Here is a 26,517-nt window from a genome sequence, read left to right as displayed (position 1 = left end):
AAATATTTTACCATCTGGTTAGAGAAACAAAACCAATACAGTCAACAGATAAAAAATAAGACAAAACAGATTAAACTTAGTGCCAAATTAAGTATCCAGGGAGAAGGACAATAAAGTCAACCGAAACTCAGGAGGATTCCAGAAGGTGGTTATGTTCATCTTAGAAGGAGCCAGATGGAGAGTGTAAAGAGGGTGTGTGAAAGGAAAGTATTAGAAGAAAGGGGAAGGTTGTACAAGGGATGTTTTCTCGGCTTTTTTTTTAACAAAAGATATGCTCATACTTTGGGTTTTCCAGGTGGCACTAGTGGTAAAGAGCCCACTTGTCAATGCAGGAGGCATAAGAGACACAGGTTCAGTCCCTGGGTGGGAAAGATCTCCTGGAGGAGTGCATGGCAGCCCACTCCAAAATTTTTGCCTGGAGAATCCCATGGGCAGAGGAGCCTGGTGGGCTACAGTCAATAGCATCACAAATAAAGTAACAAAGAGTCAGACACGAGTGAAGCAAATTAGCGCAGGCATACACACACACACACACACACGTTCATACTGCATTCATTTTATATAAGTGATAGAAACAACAAAAAATCAAAACAATGGTAGAGCAAATCATTTAAAAGGAATATCCATCAAGCAACACTACTGACACAAAGCAAATATTATTTTAATTTTTTTCAAATTAATGTCAATAGCTTGACATGGAACTATTAGCAGAAGAACTAGGCTTTCATCTCCTGCATGGTTCTTGAAGTGAAGTGAAAGTGAGTCACTCAGTCTTGTCCGACTCTTTGTGATCCCAATACTGTCCATGGAATTCTCTAGGCCAGAATACTGGGGTGGGTAGCCTATCCCTTCTCCAGAGGATCTTCCCAACCCAGGAATCAAACCTGGGTCTCTGTTGTTGCAGGTGGATTCTTTACCAACTGAGCTATTTCTTATTTTCCCCTAAATTTGGCAATAATGCCTTACACACTGTGGACTCATAGTGAAAACTGGTGAATAAGAAGCTGTGGTTTAACTCTTAGGCCAAAGTGAACTGCTTTTCCAGAAAAATGCTCTAGGAGGGAAGACATTTGTATATAAGTTCATCTAATTATCAACTGACCTTGTGAAGGCTCAAAATTAACAGTTCTTTTAACTACAGCAAATATCTAATGGAACTTTAGCAATTTCACTGATTTTTATAACTTTCACTGGCAGCAAAGTCCACATATTAATTAGACTCACAAACATACTCACATTTCTTTTTCTCCTTTTAGAATCATTTACCTGTTAATGTTATCAAATTCTCTAAACTTTTATTACTTGGGTAAGTAATCAGTGTGACTTGGGACAATAATCTATGTATTTTCTTGTCCTTAAAATGAGCGCATCAGCCTTACAAATTTCTGTGGGAAGTAAGTTTATATTATATAGTGTTTCCAGTCAAAAGTGATGATGAAGATTAAAAAATATGGGGTTCACATGAGAGTGGCCCTCTGCAACCAGTCAGCAGGTTCACCTGAAAGCTTCCCTCTGCCTCCTGAGGAGTCTGTGGGCTTCACCACACCAGCTCTGCCCTCGAGTCCCACTGACTTTTTCAGGGTCCGGAGAGGAGCCCATGGGTATTTCCATGAACACAGCGCCTCCCCGACCCCACACCTCCTGACAGGATACAGTCCACAGGGTCTCAAAAAGTTGGACAAGACCCTGGAGATCTCTTGAGGGTCTTCCAGATGTCAACTACACATTGACACTCCCCATGGACATTTGCCATCTACCTCTACAAGTACGTAATCATGTACTGCTACAGCTGCTGACCTTTAAAGCTCTCTGAAGAGAGTTCAGGGTAGAAAGGAGAAATGAGACACTCTGTGCTCAGGGAAGAACTGGCAGGACAGGTCTTCAGATAGTTAGATATTTTCAGGTGCCAATTTTATGAGCCCAAATCTTATATCTCCTCATATAGAGTAAAACACTAAAATCCTTCATGATGATGTCTGCTCCTGTGACTAGCAGAAACCTTCTGGAAAAATACATGCTTGACCGCATGTACCCACTTCACCAAAATCTCACATATATACTGACCATCCCGCCTGCTTCTTTGAAGCAGTTTTTCAGAGCTATCTGAGTTGCTGTCTCCCAGGCTGCTGTCCTCATTTTGTGCCCAAATAAAACTTAACTTGCACCTCTCACATTGTGTGATTTTTTTAAGTTGAAACCACCTGACAATACACCCCAGGAAGGACCAAGTATTTGTGTCCTCAGCTTAAGGACATCAAGAGTCAGTCATCATCAGCCAGAGAGGCAACAATAACCAACACAGCAGAGTGTAATCTCACCCAGTCAACCAACCCAGGAAGCACTTGCTCTTTTTGTCAACCTTTTTACCCCATCCTCAGAGGATCCAGTGCTGAGAAGAGAAAGGAGGGAGGAGGAAGTTGAGGAGAAGGTGTAAACTGCTCTGTGGGGAGAAGAGAGACTTTAACCAAAGTTGACAGGGATGTTTGCAAAGGAACAACAGGGAATCTCGGGGACCAGAGGGAAACAGTTTGAAGACCCAAAAGGCCTGAGATTCTGTCCAAGAACCGACTCAGGGAGCTGCTCCTGGGAAGAAGGGAGAGTACACACTAGCAGAGTTAGGAAAAGCAGAGACTGAAAAAAATAAAATAAAACTACACACTTCCTGTTCATGGTCCAAGGAGCAGACACTTCGTAAGAAGCCAAGTCCACTGGCATCTGAGTCAATGAATATGTTCCAACTCCCCAAAAATTAGAATTTTCAACTTGTACATGAACCTGTGGCTCGAGCTTAGTCAGTCCCTTTACTGGTGTTTCTCATCAAGGAATAAGAACAAGTACATAGAAATCATTAACTTAATAGTAGGAACCAAAGACACATAATTCATGATGCTATGTTTTCCCTGCTGTGGCCCTAAGAAGTTCTAAAGTGTGTGTTGGTCATCAAGTCATGTCCAACTCTTTCAACCTCATGGACTGCAGCCTGCCAGGCTCCTCTGTCCATGGAATTCTCCAGGCAAGAATACTGGAGTGGATAGCCATTCCCTTCTCTGGGGGAATCTTCCCTATCCAGGGATGGAACCAGAGTCTCCTGCACTACAAGTGGATTCTTTACCATCTGAGCCGCTGCCTGCAATGCAGGAGGCCAGGGTATGATCCCTGGGTTGGGAAGATCCCCTGGAGAAGGGAATGGTTACCCACTCCAGTATTCTTGCCTGTGAAATCCCATGGACAGACGATCCTGGCAGGCTACAGTCCATAGTCTCAAAAAGAGTTGGACACTACTGAGCGATAAACACGTAGGCAAGAAGTTCTAAAGTGACAACAAAAGCCATTTTCTCTTTTACAGCAACCTCCATTTCAGTTGAGTAAAAAGTCTTTCACAATAGTTGTTTTGGCAAACACTACTTTTACCTAACAAAAACACATGAAACGTATATGCAAAAAGCCATATTTACATAAAGAAGCATCCTTTAAACTCAACTACTTGCTACAAAGTAGGTTTTAAGACCTACCATTTCAGTTATTATGATGGTGGGAGAATTACTTTAATGGAGGCAGAGCCCATGGGGGAATAGCCCAAGTAGTTCAAAAGTCTCAATTATCTATTAAAAAAAAGTTCATGTAAAATTGTTAAGCTCTTTAGAATTATTTTTCAGCTATATTTTATCTTTTGTGCCTAAAATTGCCATTCATAAAATAATACCCTGGCACCTTGAAAACCTTAATGAGTGTGTTCAAGGCCCCATTGTGAATGCCATTCACATTCAGTTCAGTTCAGTTCAGTCGCTCAGTCGTGCCCGACTCTCCGCGACCCCATGAATCACAGCACGCCAGGCCTACCTGTCCATCACCAACTCCTGGAGTTCATTCAAACTCATGTCCACAGAGTCGGTGATACCATCCAGCCATCTCATTCTCTGTCGTCCCCTTCTCCTCCCGCCCCCAACCTTTCCCAGCATCAGAGTCTTTTCCAGTGAGTCAACTCGTCGCATGAGGTGGCCAAAGTATTGGAGTTTCAGCTTTAGCATCAGTCCTTCCAATGAACACCCAGGATTGATCTCCTTTAGAATGGACTGGTTGGATCTCCTTGCAGTCCAAGGGACTCTCAAGAGTCTTCTCCAACACCACAGTTCAAAAGCATCAATTCTTTGGCGCTCAGCTTTCTTCACAGTCCAACTCTCACATCCATACATGACCACGGGAAAAACCACAGCCTTGACTAGACGGACCTTTGTTGGCAAAGTAATATCTCTGCTTTTTAATATACTATCAAGGTTTCTCCAAGCCAGGCTTCAGCAATATGTGAACTGTGAACTCCCAGATGTTCAAACAGGTTTTAGAAAAGGCAGAGGCACCAGAGATCAAATTGTCAACATCCGCTGGATCATGGAGAAAGCAAGAGAGTTCCAGAAAAACATCTATTTCTGCTTCATTGACTATGCCAAAGCCTTTGACTGTGTGGATCACAATAAACTGTGGAAAATTCTGAAAGAGATGGGAATCCCAGACCACCTGACCTGCCTCTTGAGAAACCTGTATGCAGGTCAGGAAGCAACAGTCAGAACTGTACATGGAACAACAGACTGGTTCCAAATAGGAAAAGGAGTACGTCAAGGCTGTATATTGTCACCTTGCTTATTTAACTTATACGCAGAGTACATCATGAGGAACGCTGGGCTGGAAGAAGCACAAGCTGGAATCAAGATTGCTGGGAGAAATATCAATAACCTCAGATATGCAGATGACACTACCCTTATGGCAGAAAGTGAAGAGGAACTCAAAAGCCTCTTGATGAAAGTGAAAGAGGAGAGTGAAAAGGTTGGCTTGAAGCTCAACATTCAGAAAACAAAGATCATGGCGTCTGGTCCCATCACTTCATGGGAAACAGATGGAAAAACAGTGGAAACAGGCGTCACACTTTATTTTTTTGGGCTCCAAAATCACTGCAGATGCTGATTGCAGCCATGAAATTAAAAGACGCTTGCTCCTTGGAAGGAAAGTTATGACCAACCTTGATAGTATATTAAAAAGCAGAGACATTACTTTGCCATTCACATTAGACCCCAATAAATTGCTCCAAGTGTCTTGCTATTTCATTTTGGTAAAGAGCAAAGGGGAGCCTTTCTCATGAGAACTTTGTCCTCCTGACCTTCCACTTCACCACAAGAGAAGCAAAGTAAAAGGAGTCAAGTTGCTTTGCTCAAGGTCATGAAGCAAGCAAATCCAAACATGGTATGGACATCCTTTTGGTTTTCTGGTGAGTCCAGCATCCACACAGATGGCTTCCTAACATGACGGGCTGTGTGAGGGTCCATCACCTTTATTCCTCCAATGTCAAGTGCACAGAGAAACCATACAGATGGGGTTTCCTCTTTTTGGGCTGTGTCTCTAGACCATAAATAATCAGGTTCTAAAAGTGAATCAATTGCCCAAGGTTTTCAGTTTTTGCTTTATGAAGCTTTTCAACTCCCAGTGTGAGCTAAAGAACACTGTTAACAAGACCTCAGTTCTTTTTGCTTTACTGTTGAATTCCAGGGTTGACTTTGCTCATACATACAGAGAAACACAGGTATATCATTTACCAGCCTTCTGTGTTACAAAGCACAGCTGTGGTCTGAGTGAGTCTGAAGTGGAGGACTTTGGTCTTTCCAGTTCTGATGGCAACTCTCTGGGGATCAGGCAGCTTGGTAGTTGTCTTTGGGGCATGTAACCAGACCACTACAAACCAAAATCCACTCCAAATTTTATTTATTTATCCTTATCAAGAAAGAAGCAGGACCACTGCAAACTCAACCTCAAAAGCCCAAACACAGATAAATTTCAGTTTTTTTGGAGGACTTTACATTCTTGTAACAAAGCTTCTAAAAGCCAATAAATAAATGGGTACCTGTGAAGGTGATGGAGTGTCCTGAGCTGACTTGTGTCCTTTGAGAAAATGTGTTGAAGTCCCAGCTCGAAAACACCTGAACAGGTGATCTTACTCGAAAGTAGGGCTTTTGCAGATGTCATTAAGTTAGGATGCAGTCCCACAGAATCAGAGTAGATCCTAAATTTAGTGACCAGTATCCTTTTAAGGAAAGCAACCTTTGGACACCAAAACATGGGAAGAATACCATGCAATGACAGAGGCAGATATGGGAGAAATGTAGCTACAAAGCAAAGAATGCCAACTATCAACAGCCACCACCAGCAACCGGGAAGAGGTGAAAAAAACGTTCTACTCAGAATCTCAGAAAGAGCATCACCTTCCCAATATCTAAATATCAGACTTCCAACCTCCAGAACCGTGCGTGAGTTAATACCTGTTGTTTAAACCACCCAGTTGTGACTGCAGCATAAGGAAATTAACACAAGATACCATAGGGTCTGAGCTTCCCTTACGGCTCTACTGGTAAAGAATTCGCCCGCAATGCGGGAGACCTGGGTTCAGTCCCTGGGTTGGGAAGATCCTCTGAAGAAGGGAGTGGCTACCCACTCCAGTGTTCTGGCCTGGAGGATTCCATAGACTCTATAGTCAATGGGCTCACAAAGAGTCGGACACAACTGTGTGACTTTCATTCATTCATTCAGTCCATAGGGTCTAGGTTATTGTTTGCTGATTGGTTGAAGTTTTCTCATTAAAAACACATATTTGAGAGACTTCAAGGTTTCCTGACATCTCCAATCTCCCTTTTTGAAACTCATAAAGGAGGGAAAATGTGATCTCATGAACACCTTCTGTGTGCACAGTCACTGAGTCATGTCCAACTCTTTGTGACCCCACGAACTGTAGCCCACCAGGCTCCTGTGTCCATGGGATTCTCCAGGCAATAATTCTAGAGTGGGTTGCCATTTCCTGCTCCAGGGGATCTTCCCAACCCAGGGATCAAACCTGTGTCTGTTTACATTTCCTGCATTGGCAGCAGATTCTTTACCACTGTGCCACCTGGGAAGATACCCTCAAGGCTGCAGGTGTCTCATCTAGAAAGAGAAACAGCATCTGGACCCACCAAGCCCACTACACATCTGGGTCCTGGACACAGGGCTTCCCTGGCTTCTGCTTGGTCAACAGAAGAACTAGCCAAAGACGTGAAGAGTTTGAAAACCCATTATGTACTTCAGGGCAGCAATGGATAATGAAAAAAATCACATCAAACAAAACTCCTTGAAAGCTTTTGCAGGAGACACGCATCAGAGCACAGACACTGAAATTGCATTGACAGACATCTCCAAATTTGGTCAACCCAGATAGAGCATGGCTAGAAAGCGGAACAAAGGGCCAAGAGTCAGAAAAGTTGGCTGTTCTCTATTTCTGTCTCCTTGCTGCTTCACAGAGCATCTATCCGTGAGTCATCCTAGACTATGTGGACTGCAGTATCCCCAGTATAACTACTTCTGAGTCCCCAGTTCATTGTTACCACATTATCATGAAGTGTTTATGGAACCCAAGGAGCATGCTGGACTAAAGTGATGAGAAACGGGGGTGAAGAAAGGCATATTCTGAATATTTGGGTCTTTAAAAATCCCAAGCCTGTATTTCAAGTGAGCAGACGCTGAGGGGAATAATGATGGTGAATATGACATTGACTCTGAGCAGTCACCCTGGAATAATTGTTATTAATAGTTATGCTTGATCTCCAGCCCTGGAACATCCCTCACGTGGGCCAGATTCTGGCTGCCTGCATAACTCTGAGCATCCCAAAACCTCATCGCAAAAGCCAAGCACTTGTAGGAATCTGGCTCAACTTTGTGGAAAAAATTAACCATTTAAAGCAAAACCACTCTGAGCCAACTTCAAAACTGGAAGTTGAACTAACCTGTTAAAAATCTGGGAGGAAGCAATGAAGTCTTTTAGGGTTCCACATTGCCAGGGACCCAAAGAGGTCAGAGCAAAGGTGGAAATATAAGCAGCCCCTCTTGGAGAAGAAAGAGCTAATAGAAAGGGAGGAGCTGCTGGGGCTAATTCATGGCAGCCTGAGATGATTCAGTTCAGTTCATTCACTCAGTCGTGTCCGACTCTCCGCGACCCCATGAATCACAGCACGCCAGGCCTCCCTGTCCATCACCAACTCCCGGAGTTCACTCAAACTCATGGCCACAGAGTCGGTGATGCCATCCAGCCATCTCATTCTCTGTCGTCCCCTTCTCCTCCCGCCCCCAACCTTTCCCAGCATCAGAGTCTTTTCCAGTGAGTCAACTCGTCGCATGAGGTGGCCAAAGTATTGGAGTTTCAGCTTTAGCATCAGTCCTTCCAATGAACACCCAGGATTGATCTCCTTTAGAATGGACTGGTTGGATCTCCTTGCAGTCCAAGGGACTCTCAAGAGTCTTCTCCATCACCACAGTTCAAAAGCATCAATTCTTCGGCGATCAGCTTTCTTCACAGTCCAACTCTCACATCCATACATGACCACGGGAAAAACCACAGCCTTGACTAGATGGACCTTTGTTGGCAAACTAATGTCTCTGCTTTTTAATATGCTATCTAGGTTGGTCATAACTTTCCTTCCAAGAAGTAATCATCTTTTAATTTCATGGCTACAATCAGCATCCGCAGTGATTTTGGAGCCCAAAAAAATAAAGTCTGACACTGTTTCCACTGTTTTTCCATCTATTTCCCATGAAGTGATGGGACCAGATGCCATGATCTTTGTTTTCTGAATGTTGAGCTTCAAGCCAACCTTTTCACTCTCCTCTTTCACTTTCATCAAGAGGCTTTTGAGTTCTTCTTCACTTTCTGCCATAAGGGTAGTGTCATCTGCATATCTGAGGTCATTGATATTTCTCCCAGCAATCTTGATTCCAGCTTGTGCTTCAGAAACCCAAATAATGGCCAAATGTTGGTATGGGCTAAATTGTGGGCTCCCCCCGAAAGGACATGGTGACCCAATTCCCAGGACCTCAGAATGAACTTCATTTGGAGACAGAGTCTTCACAGAGGTAATCAAAGTGAAAGGAGGTCATTTGTTGTTGTTAGTTGCTTAGTCATGTCTGACTCTGCGATCCCATGAACTGCAGCATGCCAGGCTTTCCTGTCCTTCAGTATCTCCTAGAGTTTGTTCAGGTTCATGTCCATTGAGTTGGTGATGCCATCCAATCATCTCAGTTTCTGCCACCCCCTTCTCCTTTTACCTTCTTTCTTTCCCAGCATTAGGGTATTTTCCAATGAGTCAGCTCTTCACATCAGGTGGCAAAGTATTGGAGTTTCAGTTTTAGCATGAGTCCTATCAATAAATATTCAAGGTTGATTTCCTATAGGATTGAATTCATACTGGATTCCAGTATGTCCTTATAAGAACAGGAAATTTGGGCACAGATAGTCCAAAGAGTCAGATACCACTGAGCAACTAAGTAAGCATGCAAGCAAGACACAGAGGAAGACAATGAATCTGCAGGCAGAAGACTAGTATCTATGAGCCAGCAAGAGAGACCTGGGATGGATCCTTCCCTCATACCATTAAAGGAACCAACTCTACCCACACCTTGATATTGGACTTCCCATCTCCTGAACTGAGAGACAATACACTTCTGTTGTTTAAGCTACTGAGTCTGGTACTTTGTTACTAGGATTTTGCTTTGTTATCAAATGTATACAAATGTCGCCTCCAAAACGCTCAATTAATTCCATTAACCAGAATGATTTTTCTGTTTTTAGGAGGAAAAAGAAACCACGAGGAAACTAGTCAGTATCATTGATTGAGTCTTTTGTATTTTTATACCTAGTGCGTATTCTACCTTGCATGTTCTGAGCAGTGTATAAACGTGAAGTCATGGATTCCACAGGGTACCTCCAGGAGGCAGGAGTGGTTATCATCATCTCCAGTCTGTGGCTGAGAAAAATGAAGCCTGGAGGGGCCAAGGGACTTGCTCAAGGTCACAAACATAGGATGCACACCCAGCAGCAGCCCCAACACCATTGATCTTGACCACAGGGCTATATTGCCTATCTTAAACTCCCGTCCTCTGGGATGGTGGGAGAGAGAGGAGGTGGGCACAGTGTCACCCCAGCAGCAGCTTGAGGATGCCTGAGAGGGCGTGTGAGGCTAGCTGTGCAGGTTAGGGATAGAGGCATGTGGCCATTCCAACTTCTCAGGTGGCAGCCCTTCCCCCACATGTGAGCCCCATTTTCTTTACACCTCTTTGTGCAGCTGCTCAATTGATGCCCAGGGCGTTTACTGGCTGTGCACCTTGTTCACCTCTGAGCCTTTGTTTTCACATCTACCGTCGATGAAATAACACATGTGAAATACTCAGCCTAGTGCCTGGCACATAGGAATTGTTTAATCACTAAGTTGTGTCCAACTCTTTTGTGACCCCATGGATTGTAACCTGCCAGGCTCCTCTGTCCATGGGTATTCCCAGGCACATAAGAAACCTTAATCCATTTTAGATTCATTATGATTCTTATCACTAATTACTCTTAATGAATGATGACAAACATACAAGTTGCTACAGGTGACCTCAGCCAACTCTTGACCCCAAACCACCATATGTTTTTTCTGAAAAGCAGACATGTATCTAGAGACCAGTAGATGAACATGATAGCACATCTTTGTCTGTTTCAGAGAGTTCTGCCCTTCAGAGAAACGCCAAGGGACACATTTTCATCATAAAAGCCAGAAGCTCTGTTTTGACCCAAAGATCTTTAGGCCACCACCAAAAATCTCTACTCTCTGACACTGCCCATATCCACAGCCCACTGAGATTCTAAGACTTACTTACTTAAGCAAGAAACAGAGAAAAGTAAATTATAGGCATTCACAAAGCCCTTTCCCCCTTATTACTTGTTATATGTTGAATTGTAGTCCTATATTGAAATCCTAAGCCCCAGTACCTCGCCATAGGACTTTATTTGGAACTAGAGTCACTGCAGATTGAATTAGTTAAGATGAGATCATACTAGAGTAGGGAGGCCTCTGTTCCAGTATGACTGGTGTCCTTACAAAAGGGGGAAATTTGGACACAGGCATGTGCAGAGTGAAGAAGAAGGTAAAGTCAGAGCTACAGATCACTGCCTCAAACTAGAACACTTACTGAGGGGATGAAAGCTCTACAACAGTATTTAAGAGGCAAAATAGGAATTGGGTGAAGAGAGAGAAATCAGAATTACCCACAGGTTTATTGAAAGAACGTTGACTCCATAAAATGATGTATTGATAGGAGGAGTAGGAGGATATTTAGCAGGGGAATGTTTGTGTTTGGGTATATTTTTTTGAGGAGCCAGATGCCTCTAGAGCCAGGAATCAGCTGTGTTTCAGAGTTTGAAGCCAAACAGGGAAATCCAGGCTTGGAGATGGGATTTGAGCATCAACATCTTAGAGTCAACCACATTCAAAAATTTGGAAAGGGAGGATCATCCAGAGAAATATATAAAGTGAAAACAGAAGAGGCAATGCTTTCATGGAAAGACTGGAGAAGGATCAGAGAACAAAAGAGAGAACAGTGAATGAGATACTAGGGGATTCAGGACAGGGATTCTAGGGGATGGACAGGGAGGCCTGGTGTGCTGCAGTCCACGGGGTCACAAAGAGTTGGACACGACTGAGCAGCTGAACTGCACTGAGGGGATTCAGGAGAACAAGTGACCCAATAGCCAAGGGATAGAGTTTCTGAGAGAAAGAACAGCAAGAGGGGAAAAGCCAACAAATAGGCTGAGAGAGGAACTGGAGGAACATATGGACCACCAGAAAGCCTGCCTTCAGACAAGGGTCATGTATTGAGACCCAGGTATAGTGTGACTACAATATTTGGAGGGGCCCAAGTGAAACTCCAATACTTTGGCCACCTCATGTGAAGAGTTGACTCATTGGAAAAGACCGTGATGCTGGGAGGGATTGGGGGCAGGAGGAGAAGGGGACAACAGAGGATGAGATGGCTGGATGGCATCACCAACTCAATGGACATGAGTTTGGGTAAACTCCAGGAGTTGGTGATGGACAGGGAGGCCTGGCGTGCTGCGATTCATGGGATCGCAAAGAGTCGGACATGACTGAGCGACTGAACTGCCTGAACTGAAGTATTACAGGAGAGCTAGGCTTTTATTTCCCATCTAAATGAAAGTGTGCCAATCAGTTTCAGCTCAACTCAGCATCTCCCTGCCCCCGGGTCTGTCCCCTTCTCCCTTATAGGAACTGTTCCCCAGAACTGTTCCCCAGTGAGCCTCCTGCCCTGCATCTCACCATCAGATCTGCTTCTGGGTGATTCCTCAGAGGCTGAAGTGTCATATTCTCAATGGGAGGACAGCAAGTTGGTGAAGTGGCATAGAATGAGATTATGACATTCATTTTAGAGTTTTGTTTTAGTTCTGATATAGAACTGCTAATTACTGAGGGAGCTTTTGCAGAAGGAAAGCCTGTATTATCAGTTTGGATGAGCAAGTTATCAGTTATGCAATAGCTTGTCAGCCCAGGAAGTCTGGTGCATCCCACCACATGCCACCTCTGGGATAGGCGCTGAGTGAAGGAGGCAATGACCTTAACTAGGTCAGGGGTCTGAGTCCACACTGGGCATCACTGGCAGAGAAATGTGGAGGCCAGTTCAGAATTCCAGTGCCTTCTGCATATCCTGCAGACACTTCCATCCTGTCTCAAAGCTTCTGAGAGGGATCCTCTGTAGACATTCCTATGACGTCCTTTGCAGAGACTTAGCAATGAACTTGCAAGTTGGCCACCCATGGTTTTGTTATCAATCCAGGTTCTTAGACTCCTTAATCTATAGAAATTGATAAGTGGCCAGATGAGGAAGTCAGGCAAGACTTTCTTAGGATTTGTGTTTAGCACATAGGAGCAAAAACAATAAGAGATGCCTTCACTGGCTCCCTGGAGTAGAGATGAGTTGGTCCCTTAAATGAGGTGTGTGGGGGCAGGGCCAGGGGTCTGGCAAAGGCATGGCCTAAGGGGGGTCTGCCCACCCTCTTGGTGGTACTGTGTGCAGGGATCACTGAGTTCCCAACACCTCAGAAGTGGCATTTAAGTTTTTGGTCTTTTTGAATCTTCCTGTTCATCATTTTCCCCAACTGCACATCATGCAGTATTTTTTTTCAGTCCTTCATCGTTTCTTTGTATTTTGCTGCTTGAGGTGACATATGTCCAGATGTGAGCTTTTCAACAAAAGATCCCAGGCCCCAGCCTGTCTCAGTCCGTCAACATGGGAAGACCCTACACCCACCAGAAGCAATCTAAGTGTGCACTCTGGGGTGGGGAGCAGTGGGTGTTTATTGGACTCATGGAAGAGGTGATGGATCAGGAAGCAGGTGAGGTTCATTCTCGTTCTGGCTCAGCCACTGAGGAGCAGTGTCACCGCCAGCTGGAATAGACATTTAACCAACTTTGGACCTCATTTTTCTGACTTGTAATGTGAGGTTTTGGGAGCTAGAGAACCCCTACTTTCCTTACCAGTTCTACGAGACTCTGATATTTGGAGTTTCAACTGTGAAGGTTGGTGGATACCCCAGTGAGTCCTCAGACCCTCCTTTTCCCCACCGCTGCTGCGGGTGTTGGTGGCTGAAGGGTCTCAGAGTGTCCAGCTGATGAGTGCTCCTTCCCCACAGTCCCTGTGACAGATTAGTACCGGGCTGTGTGAGCACGGTGCCTCCCCAGGGCCAGGGGATCATGGAACCTTACCCTCTGCCTCTGCCCACCCATGGGAAAAGGGTCTCAAAAGCTAGGTTCCAGTGGCTGGCAGTCGAGGACGTGCCAAGCTGGTTACTGCCTGAGCTTGGAGCAAGGAGGACTGGGTGCCACATTCCAGGGGTGTGTGGTCTGCTTGCAGGAGGCCCAGCCCTCCTCCACCCCTTTCTCCTCCTTCTTCCTCAGAGGCAATCACTTCCTCCCTCAGTGGGGTGAGGACCTAAGGCTCAGAGACTTGGAGAGTTTCAGAGACAGGAGTTCCCAGACTTTCTGTGGACGCAGACTTCCCTGAGGGTTTCTTTCCCACCCCTACCCACCCCACCCAATCACATGGTCATCACTTGAAAGATGTGTCAGCTGAAAAAGAGATCGTATTCTAAGCAGAGGTGCCTCAAATGTCCCAGGTTGGGCACCCGTGGGAATGGGGAGACCCTCTAAGACTTCAGGGACAAGCACATCTTCCATCACGGGTACCAGAGGAGAAAATCTGGGTGGGACCTGGTGTATGTGTTGGATAAGACAGAATTATACACCCCTAATTACAATGAGAGGGACCAGGCACCTGCTGCGAGGCCCTGGGGACAGATGGGAGATCACTCTGAGTCGGGGGATTCAAGGGGCTTCCTTTGGTGGGGGATGGGACTGCAGAAAGAGGAACTGGATGGGACAACTCAGATTAGGAACCAGTGTGGATGAGGGTCAGAGGGGAAAAGTGCAGTATGTGTGTCTGGGCAGTGTGTGCTGTGTCTGTGTGTGTGGTGTGTGTGTGCATACGTTGATGTGTGATGTGAAGTGTGTGTGCACAATGTACATGTATTGTGTGTATAGGAGCCGGTCAGAGCTATGGCTGGCAAGGTCAGAGTGAACTTGAGCATGGAGGAGCAGGGCTTTTTGCTGAAAGACAGGATTGTAACTTATGGGACCACAGACATTTCTGAGCAGAGGAATGAGGTCCCATCGATCCGATCGATGCTTCTGAGAGACAGAGTGGCAGCAGGTGGATGGATGAATGGCGGGCAGGAGGCCAGTGGGGTGATGCTCCAGGCTGTAGTGGAGAGAGCCTAACCTGGACATGGTATCTGGGGGTCAATTGGAGGAGAGGCGATGAGAGAAACTAGAGAGACAGGGTATTCCAAAATCCAGAGAAACAAAGTCTGTGACCGGTAAAGGAGGGACAGATTGAGATCTGGAGGACTGGGTGGGTTACAGCAATACGAGGCCAGTGTCCAGCGGAGAACATGGTAGATTAAAGCAGGGAGTCTTAACTTTAAGGGGTGACAGAGACAGAAGAGCCCTGGCATTTAAAGCCTGCGTGTTAACATCTGAAAGACTCGAGTTGAACCTAAACTCTATCAGTTCAGTTCAGTCACTCAGTCGTGTCCGACTCTTTGCGACCCCATGAACCGCAGCACGCCAGGCCTCCCTGTCCATCACCAACTGCCGGAGTCTACCCAAACTCACGTCCATTGAATCAGTGATGCCATCCAACCATCTCATCCTCTGTCGTCCCCTTCTCCTCCTGCCCTCAATCTTTCCCAGCATCAGGATCTTTTCAAATAACCTCTATATCCATTAGCTATAACCTTGGCTACTTACAGTCTCACTTTTCTTCCAGCTCTTCACATGCAAAATGGGAGATGTTCAAAGATGTACCTCAAGACCACTCCCGCATCATTGAAGTCAACCCTTGAATGACGGCTGATCCAGGTACAAACTCACTGTCATTTCTGCTGTGGGACGAGGCCCCAGAGACCACTTTAAAATCTGATGATATCTGTGTATTCCCCTCACCTCTCACCCTCTGCGAAAATGCACATGGACCTCCAGTCACCATCCCTGGATTCCAAAAGCACTCATGGATCCAGGTTACAAAGGTCCACTGTCCATGGGGGTGTCCTGTCCTGCAAGCATTTAGAACCAGAGGTCTGGAACTCCAGAGACTAGTCCAGTCCAGAGCAGAGTGTTAGGGAGTCAACGGCACATTTTTGTACACACTTGAGAGCATAAGAGATGACCCCAGGGAACAGGAAGTGTCCCAAGCTGGGCAGGAGCTCAGAGGAGGAATTTACTCTATGGGCAACATGAGGGGCCAGCAAAGTGAAGAAGACATAGCCCCCAAAAGCAAAGAACTGCACATAGCCCCAGACCACCCAAATTTCAGTCCTCGCTAGGTCATGTGGGGGCTTCCCTGGTGGCTCAGTGGTAAAGAATCCACTTGGATCCTTGGATCATGAAGATCCCCTAGAGAAGGAAATGACAACCCACTCCAGTGTTCTTGCCTGGGGAATCCCAGGGACGGGGGAGCCTGGTGGGCTGCTGTCTATGGGATCACACAGAGTTGGACACGACTGAAGTGACTTAGCAGCAGCAGCAGCAAGTCATGTTAGGGCTTTCCCAGTGGTGCAGTGGTAAAGAATCCGCTTGTCAATGCAGGAGGCATGGGTTGGATCCCTGGATCATGAAGATCTCCTAGAGGAAATGGCAACCCACTCCAGTATTCTTGCCTGGGAAATCCCGTGGACAAAGGAGCTTGGTAGGCTACAGTCCATGGAGTCCCAAAAGAGTCAGACACAACTTAGGGACTAAACCACCACCACCACCACCAGATCACATCAGGAATGCAAACCAACATGATGAAAGCTTGTAAGCAATCATTTCAACTTTTCACTGAACTACACTGTACCATCAGATCCTTCTGTCTTACTTAAAGGCTGGATTTTTTCTAGCTTGTTTCCCCAGCTGTTCAATTTAAATTTGTTCCTTTGTGTCCTCTCTAGAAATTATGTTTCCCAAACTATGGTTCATATTTAGAAATAAGATTATTTTTATGACTTATGAATTTATTTATGAGATGTTTTACAAGCATACAAATATAGCATGCAGTTATGTACTTTTAGCAAATTGACTTTATATTGAAAAGAACAAAAATGACAGAAAACTGTGGGGAGTCTGGAAAATCCCATGTATGTGAGCCTCAGATTTGGGGAGATTCCAGTGGGTGTGGTTGGTGGACAGAGAGCAATGGTCCTATGCATTATCTTCTGCCCCACTTTGGGCCTCAGTTTCAGAGAACAAACTGGGAAGGAGGGAAAGACAGAGGAAGAGATGAAGGAAGAAAGTAAGGAAGGAAAGAAGGACGGAAGGATGGATGGAAGGAGGGGAAAGATGAGGCAGGAAGAAGAGATGATACAGAAGTAGGGAATGAAGACGTCTGTTTATGAGCCTTGGACTCAGTTCAATATTGAGATTTGTGGGGTTACCTCAGCACCAAATTTCAAGTTGGTGTCCATGGGTTTTTGGGTTTTTTTTAATAATTTATTTATTTTTGGTTGAACTTTTCATTGCTGCAAGGTCTTTTTCTAGCTGTGGCAAGTGAGGGCTCCTCTTAGTTGCCCTGCGCAGGCTTCTCATTGCAGTGGATTCTTTTCTTGTGTAGCACAGGCTCTAAAGCATAGGTTCAGTAGTTTCGGCATACCAGCTTAGTTGCTCCATGGCCTGTGGGGTCTTCCAGGACCAGGCTTTGAACCTATGTCCCCTACAATGGCAGGCAGATTCTTCTCCATTGTACCACCAGGGAAGACGTCCATGAGTTTTCAGTTTTGTTGTTCCTGTTGCTCTGTGTGTTCTTAGTGAATTTAGGGAGTTTCCAAAACCATGCTATCCGTCTTCCATTTTTTATTTGTGTCTTATTCAACAAACATTTTCAGGATGCTTTGGTGATAGAAGTAAGTGCCACTGTTAATTAGAAATCCTTCCTGGACACATCCTGGTAAACTCTTCATTAAAACCTACAGAAAATCTAAGGACCACTGCTCATTATCCTCTGTAAGTCTGTCTACTGCATCACCAGTGGCACAGAAGGGGATGCAGCATTGAAATCAAAGACACTGATGAGCAAGTACAAAATTATTTTGGCCCTGAATCTCAGTCTGAAGTTTAGGATAAACGCCCACAGTACAACCTGTACCTCTGTGTCTTGACACTTTAAACAAGGGTGAGTAATGAGTGCCCCATCCACCTTGAGAACAAGAACCCAATCTTAACCATATTTTCATCCCTGACACAAAGACATAATTTTTTAATCTATTAATTAAGTGGAAGAAAGATGCTTAAGTTCTAAGGCTCATCAACTGAGAGTCCTATGAAATACTTTTCTTTGTAGCACAAAATCCAGGCAGCTTATATTGAGTTCAGTTGAGTTCAATCATCAACAGCCAATGATTGAATCAATTGTGCCTATGTTGAGAGTCCCTTGTACCGCAAGGAGATCCAACCAGTCCATTCTAAGGGAGATCGATCCTGGGTGTTCACTGGAAGGACTGATGCTAAAGCTGAAACTGCAATACTTTGGCCACCTCATGCGACGAGTTGACTCACTGGAAAAGACTCTGATGCTGGGAAAGGTTGGGGGCAGGAGGAGAAGGGGACGACAGAGAATGAGATGGCTGGATGGTATCACCAACTCGATGGACATGAGTTTGAGTGAACTCCGGGAGTTGGTGATGGACCGGGAGGCCTGGCATGCTGTGATTCATGGGGTCGCGGAGAATCGGACATGACTGAGCGACTGAACTGAACTGAACTGAATCAAACCTCCATAAAAAACCACTAGACAATGAGGTTCAGAGAACTTCAAGGTTGAAGGACACATCAAGATGCTGGAGAGGCAATGAGCCTGGAGAGGACACAGAAGATCCATGTATCCCCCACCTCCCTACCACAACACACCCTGTTCTGTGCCACTCTTCCAGTGGGATGTCTCTGACTCCTTTATAATAAAACAGTAATAGTAAGCAAGGCATACCCAGTGGTACTTGTGGTAAATAACCCTCCTGCCAACACAGGAGACATGAGAGATGTGGGTTCAATTCCTGGTTCAGTAAGATCCCCTGGAGAAGGAAATGACTATCCACTCTAGTATTCTTGCCTGGAGAATCCCATGGACAGAAAAGCCTGGTGAGCTACAGTCCATGGGGTCACAAAGAGTTGGACACGACTGAAGTGATTTAGTGCACACAGAATAGTAAGCAAAGTGGTTTTCTGACACCCATGATTCATTCTAGAAAATTATTGAAATGGAAAGGGAAAGGAATTTGTGAGAACCCCAGCTTCATAGACAAGGGCTGTGGGTGTGGCTTAATAAACATATTTGGTCTTTATCCTTTCTTGGCATAGAGATCCTAAAACCCTTGGAATGTCCTGAGTGATGGGAGTCTATTTTGTTATTCATAAGAAGCCACTGTTTTTAATATGCTGTCCCTAGGTTTGTCATAGCTTTTCTTCCAAGGAGCAAGCACCTTTTAATTTCATGGCTGCAGTCACCATTTGCAGTGATTTTGGAATCCAAAAAAATAAAGTTTCCCACTATTTCCATTGTTTCCCCATCTATTTGCCGTGAAGTGATGGGACCAGATGCCATGATCTTGTTTTCTAAATGTTGAATTTTAAGCCAACTTTTTCACTCTCCTCTTTCACTTGTATCAAGAGGCTCTTTAGTTATTCTTTACTTTCTGCCATGAGGGTGGTATCATCTGCATATCTGAGGTTATTGATATTTCTCCCGGCAATCTTGATTCCAGCTTGTGCTTCATCCAGCCCAGCATTTCTCATGATGAGCTCTGCATATAAGCTAAATAAGCAGAGTGACAATATATAGCCTTGATGTACTCCTTTCCCAAATTGGAGCCAGTCTGTTGTTCCATGTCCAGCTGTAACTGTTGCTTCCTGACAACAGGAAGGTCAGGTGGTCTGGTATTTCCATCTCTTGAAGAATTTTCCACAGTTTGTTGTGATCCACACAGTCAAAGGTTTTGGCATAGTCAATAAAGAAGTAGATGTTTTTCTGGAACTCTCTTGCTTTTTCAATGATTCAGTGGATGTTGGCAATTTGATCTCTGTTTCCTCTACCTTTTCTAAATCCGGCTTAAACATCTGGAAGTTCACAGTTCATGTACTGTTGAAGTCTGGCTTGGATAATTTTGATTATTACTTTGCTAGCATGTGAGATGAGTGCAATTGTACAGTAGTTTAGCATTCTTTGACATTGCCTTTCTTTGAGATTGGAATAAAAATTGACCTTTTCCTGTCTTGTGGCCTCTGCTGAGTTTTCCAAATTTGCTGGCACAGCATCATCTTTCAGGATTTGAAATAACGCAGCTGGAATTTCATCACTTCCACTAGCTTTGTTCGTAGTGATGTTTCCTAAGACCCACTTGACTTTGCATTCTAGGATGTCTGGCTCCAGGTGAGTTATCACACCATCGTGGACAAAAGACGCTTGCTCCTTGGAAGAAAAGCTATGACTAACCAAACAGCATATTAAAAAACAGAGACATTACTTTGACAGCAAAGGTCTGTCTAGTAAAAGCTATGGTTTTTCCAGTAGTCATGTATGGATGTGAGAGTTGGACCATAAAGAAAGCTGAACACCAAAGAATTCCTCCTTTTGAACTGTGGTATTAGAGAAGACTCTTGAGAGTCCTTTGGACTACAAGGAGATCCAACAGTCCATCCTAAAGGAAATCAGTCCTGAATATTCACTGGAAGGACTGATGCTGAAGCTGAAACTCCAATACTTTGACGACCTGATGGGAAGAGCTGACTCATTTGAAAAGACCCTGATGCTGGGAAAGATTGAAGGCAAGAGGAGAAGGGGATGACAGAGGATGAGATGGTTGCATGGCATCACTGACTCGATGGACATGAGTTTGAGTAAGCTCCAGGAGTTGGTGATGTACAGGGAAGCCTATGGTGCTGCAGTCCACGGGGTTGCAAAGTGTCAGACACAACTGAATGACTGAACTGAACTGAACTGAAGAATCCCCTTTTGATCAAATGGAGTTTATGCTAACGGGGTTACTTAGGGTGAGGGCGCTAGGTGGCCTCTGATGGGGCTGGTCACCAGAAAGACCAAGGGATGAGAGGGTTGGAACTGAGCCCCCTACATAGACTTCCAGGAAAGGGGAAGTGGGACTGGAAACTGAGCTCTAAAAACTCTTGAACAGAAAGATTTGATGAGCTTCTGGGTGAGGAGAACATTCATGTGGAGATGCTGCAAAAGTGGCAAAACCAGAGACATCAGGGAAGCTCAGCACAAACCTCCAGTACCAGGCACTGTGCTTCTCCTCCATTCAGCTGTTCTTAAGTTGAATACTTTATAATAAGTCAAGAAACAAGTAAATCTCTGAGTCTTTTAAGCCTTCTAGCAAATTACAGACCTGTGGAGGGAGACTTAGGAACCCTCGATGGACAGTTAGTCAGTCCAAGGACAGGCAACTTGGGCTTGGGATTGGCATCTGAAGTGGAGGCAGTCTTGGGGGTTGACCCTTGTGGGGTCTCTGCTAACTCCAAGTTTCAGTGTCAGAATTCAATTGAACTGTAGGACGTTCCACTGGTTTTCTCAGAAAACTGAGGAATTGCTTGGTGTGAAAACTCTACATGTTTGGCATCAGAAGTGTTGTGAGTAAAAACATTTCAAGCATTCTGGAGAGATTTGTGTGTATACAGGAAGAGAAGGGGATGACAGAAGATGAGATGGTTGGATGACATCACCAACTCAATGGACATGAGTTTGAGAAAACTCCAAGAGATAGTGAAAGACAGGGAAGCCTGTGTTGCTTCAGTCCATGGCATGGCAAAGAGTTGGACATGACTGAGCAAGTGACAACAAAAACCCCCAAAATTTTGCACTTACAGGCAAAAAATGAAGGGGTCAATCTCCATGTGACTGAATTTTTTATGGTGAAAACTCCTGGGGGAATCACGGTGCTCAAATATGTAAAATGTATTTTCACATCTAGGATGTTCCACTTCTCCATTAAGATCCTAGAACTCTGCTCTTCTTTTTTTAATTTTTGTTAGGATTTTTGAAGTAGTTTTTTGAGTGTTTCACTGAGATGGATTTTTACTGAAGGGCATTATCATTGTCTAAGTAAGAATTAGACAGAAATTGACCCTGAAAATGATCTGGTCCAACATCTATACTTCAGATACGAAGACTTTGAGGCTCGTAATTGGAGGACTTTCAACAATTCAGCAAACTGAAACCACACACCTTGGACTAGGGCTTGAGCCCCCCATTTTTCATTGAGATTGCACACCTGGTCTCAGGACCTGCTGAAGTTCAAGTTCCTTATGTCTTAGTGCAGAAGGAATTCAGCAAGAGGCAAAATGATGAATTAAAAGTGGATTTGTTGAGAGAGATACACACTCCCCAAACAGACTGTGGGCCATCTCAGAAGGCCAGAAGCCCCAGCATAAGGATTGTTAGTTTTTATAAAGCTCAGTTACTTCATAGGCTAATGAGTGGGAGGATTGTTCCAACTATTTGGGGGAAGGGGAGGGGATTTCCAGGAATTGGGTCACTCCCTCTTCTTGGCCTTTTACGGTTGTCCTCCAAACTGTCCTGGCTCCTGTGAGTGTGTCACTTATCATATGATAAGGTGTCATTTATCATATGATAAGGTATCACAATGAGCATATAACGAGGTTCAAGGTCCACTGGAAGTTGAATCCTCCACCACCTTGGACCTAGTTGGTTCTAACCAGTTTATATCCCAACCTCAACAGCCATGTCATTCTTTTAAAGGTTGTGCCATGCCCCCTTCCCCCCCTTTTCAAAACTAGTTTGTGGCAGAACCAGACTTAAGACTCGGGCAGCCCATCTCTCAGTCCAGGTAATCTTATTTAAGACTGTGAATGAGTGAGTGATAGTTTCTCAGTTGTGTCTGAGTCTTTGTGACGGCATGGGCTGTAGCCTGCCAGGCTCCTCTATCCGTGGAATTCTCCAGGCAAGAATACGGAAGTGGGTTGCCATTTCCTTTTCCAGGGGATCTTCCTGACCCAGTGATTGAATATGGGTCTGCTGCACTGCAGGCAGATTCTTTACCATCTAAGCCATCAGGTAAGCCTATTTAAGACTGTAAATAACTAGTTAAAATTTTCTTTTTTAACTCTCAATTAAAAAGAAAAATAGAACACAATGTAACCCTTAGGAACGGCTGTGATTGAAAAAAAATAATAGAAAGAAAATCACTTTTTTCAGATAAGCTCAGTAAGCAGAAATGATGATATTTAACATGTCGATTTCAAGGGCAGGCTGGTAGGTCAAGCAAGACATGTCTCTTAAAATCCTGATTGAAAACTGGAAAATTAACAGGACATCCCTTTTTTCTTCAGAGTTCTTTACTTCTGCATTGTCTGATTATGAAAAAAAGACAACTATCAGTTCTATCTTGGTCGTGAAGATCTTTTTTGTACAGTTCTTCTGTGTATTCTTGCCACCTCTTCTTAATATCTTCTGCTTCTGTTCTATACATTTTGATATCTACATACTTAATTAGGCTCAGTGACAATAGTTCTGACTACACAATAGGGACCTCCAAGATTTTCTGTGAAGTGTCCCTCTTATGTGAAGGACCTAGTTAATATGTTGTAAGTATTCAGCTCTTTATACTGAAACTTTTCATATTGGGTTCCTATATTGCTAACTGAATAACAGTAAACAGAAAGCAGAGCAATTAATGGTCGGAATAAAACGTAAATGCATCTAGAAGACGTTTGAAAGCTGAGCAGATGTGGTGTGGGGGGCGGTGCAGGTAAAGGAGAAAAGATGGCTTTCTTTAATTCCCTTCATGGGTGTGGCAATTTCTTTCTTCTAGTCAAGAATCAGCATAAATTAGTTGCCTATAACAATGGCCAGCCATCGGAATTAATTCTTGGTTACCATGTACTTATTTCCTAAATGGAAAATATCTATTAGCATGAATATTCAAGTGGCACTGCAGGCCATTAAAACTCCATTTGTTCTACAAACAGGGCACTTGATGATTTTGGAACCAGCCTCTTTTAAGCAGCATCAACAACAGAAACTTCTAGATCTTCAAAGTCAGTCTTTTAGTTCACAATAAGAGACAGGATTGTATCCATTTGCTGGAAGACTTAGCCTGTAAAGCTGAGAATTTCATCTCCATTTCTTCCTTATTCCCCAGGATCATTAGATTCTGCACTGTATCATAAATTCCAATTTTCTGTTAACAGTCAGTGGAGCCTGGACCAAATTGGTTGTTTCCTGGGACTTAGTGGAGTGGCCATTTGGAAATGGTCAGTGTGTTTCGCAAAACTCTGCCAAAAATTTTATAGCTTCAAAAAATTGCTTCTGCCAACAGAAGCTTTGTGTTGCAATAGACTTGAAGGAAATTCACTGCCAGCCATAGAGTTCAGAATGTAAAAAGATTGAACCCCTGGAGAAAGGGCACAGATTTCCCAAGTGGGCTATAAAGCCATTACAATGGATTTCCTTTTGTGTTTCCTCTATTGTGATCAGGTTACTATTTTCTAGGAGGAGTTTGTCTAGGAGAGGTGGGGAAGAAGAAGGAAAAACGGGTCTCTCTGACAGTTAGAGGAAAAGCATGGGTTAATCACAGTGCACTCCTCCCCTGGGACTCAGGAAGAAGGATATCCCCCACCCTTTCTGGTCAGTACGTGAATTAATAATATGTATGATCTTCAGTCTTTACCCTCAGGCAAGCATGAAGGTGTGCCTGTTTATGAAGCAAGGAATAGTGCTTAGAAGTTTGTCAAAAGAGCAGCCCATTACAATTTGGAATATGGATGTGACATCTGTACTCCCACCCGCAATGGCCTTTCTCATCTCATCTTCTAAAACACCTGCCAATAAAGTGGGATTTTTCTCAAGAAGAGTCATAGATATTTTATGCTAAGACAGCTACCTGAAAGGAACCAGCCACACAAACACAACAACGATGATCATGATCACGGAGTGCCTTGTACACCCCAGACACTGTGCTGGGAGTTTATGCATGGTATTGCTTTACATTTTATCTGCGTAAATGATGCTACTGTCCATACTTAGATGAAGAACTGAGGCTAAGGTAAGTCAAGAGACTTCTTCCAAGTCAGGTACAACCAGAAAATGGCTTCGCTTGTATTTGGTCTTCCCTCAGTCTCACTCCAAAGACAAGAGTCTCTTCTTTTCAAAAATATGTGATATTGTCCTGAATAAAAGAAGCCCAGCATGCTGCAGTCCATGGGGTCACAGAGAGTCAGACATAGCTGAGCAACTGAACTGAACTGTCCTGAAAAAAATGAGAATAATGATGGTATCACTTTGTTGTATTCCAAACATAACATCCAGCAAAATATCAAGAACGTACAGGCATGAAATTCCACGTAGGTACCTGAAAGCAAGATGCAGAATATAGGGTGGGGGCCAAGGCAGGAGGCATGTGAAACAAAGGTCTCCTATGAATATTTTTTGTCACACACTCATGCACACACACACACACAGAGCAAAAGGCTTTTAAACCCAAAACCATGCCTTCCATTTTCTCCAAGAGCTGAACGTGCCTTTATGATGGTTCCATAGTTTTTAATGACTCACAAAAACCTATGAATCTTTAATAAGCAATTGATGCATGGAGCCCAGATGCAAGCTCCCTGGGAGATATTTACCCAGGCTGTTGTTAGGTTTTCCTAATTAGGCGCTCTGGAGTACAGACCTCCCGCTTATGCCGTGCCTCTTTTATGTGAAATCACCCCACAAATTCAGTTCAACTGGCACTTCTGTTTATCCACAGACCATCAGCAGAAGTTAGCTGAAATAATTTAAAAAGGCAGCTATGTGCTCCTGGCAAAAAAATGAAAAATAAAAAAAAAATCAGCATTTCATGGCTTTCAGCTAGACTAAGCTAAAAATACATGGGGATGCAGCAATTTCCTTCAGTTTGAAGTTGACTGTACATGTTTTCTCAAGGCAGCAAGATCCTGGGGAAGGGTCTCCAGAGTCAGGAGCACTTTGGGTGGCGGGGTAGGGACACCAGGAGCAGTTGTGTGGTTCGACTCCACAGACATCCCAAGGGCTGGATATGCAGGGCTGAAAAGAAGGGAACCCTCTCCTGGGAGAGGAAGTACATTCTTCAGGGTGTATTAAAGGAGATGCTCCAGGCTAGAGGTGGCCTGAATGGCAGACATTCTGGGTTCATGCCTTCAGATAGACATAGGATGCTGGCCAAACCCTGGGCCATCTGTACTCACCGCCTTAGTGTATTTGAGGAAAAGAAACAGGATTCCTGAATATTGGGAATAGGTAGCAAAGTCATCAGTTAATGGAACATTCTAGAAACACACTCAGTCAAGCATTCCATTGGATTTCTTTTAAGCACACACACTAAATAACAAACCTGAATAATTATATAGATAATAGTCACCAAAAAAAATAGAAAATTTCATATCGAAAGACATACTTAGAAATAAGGTCACAGGCAAAGCTGCAGAAAAGCCTAGGTCCCCCAGTGAGGTCCAGAAGCTAACGGCTAGTTGTAAAATAAAAGGATGTCAAGTTGATGTGTGCAGTTGGGGACTTCCCTGGTGGTCCAGTGGTTAAGACTTCACCTTCCAGTGCAGGGGGTGTGGGTTTGATTCCTGATCGGGGAGCTAAGATTTCACAGGCCTCTCAGCCAAAACATGAAACGGAAGTGATATTGTAATGAATTCAATAAAGATTTTTTAAATGGTCCATCAAAAAAAAACTTAAAAAAAAGAAGAAATGTGTGGCTTGACCAAAAAAATATAAGGAAGTTAAAGTCTACTTCAAGTGACCCAAAAGACTGAGGGGCAAGCGTTCCCACTGATGACCAGAATTGACCATTGTTTTCTGTGCAGATTCAGCCAGGGAATTCAGCAGGAAGTCTCAGTGGTACAGTTAACCCACAAATGGATTTTCAGTGGCCTTTGATATCAGACCCAACATTTACCCTTTCACTTCTTCAGGAACTCTTAGTATATCTTTGTGAGTCTTGGAGGCTAATCTCTTTCTCAGTTATCTCAGCAGAGGCCCTGACCCACAGAGAATTAGCTTCTATAGCAAAGTCCCAGGGATGCTTGGAAGAAT

This window comes from Moschus berezovskii, chromosome 1 (genome assembly GCF_049115385.1).
Source record: "Moschus berezovskii isolate FMDL1 chromosome 1, NW_MosBer_1.0, whole genome shotgun sequence".
Classification (NCBI taxonomy): Eukaryota; Metazoa; Chordata; class Mammalia; order Artiodactyla; family Moschidae; genus Moschus; species Moschus berezovskii.
Note: the sequence above shows the minus strand (reverse complement) of the source record.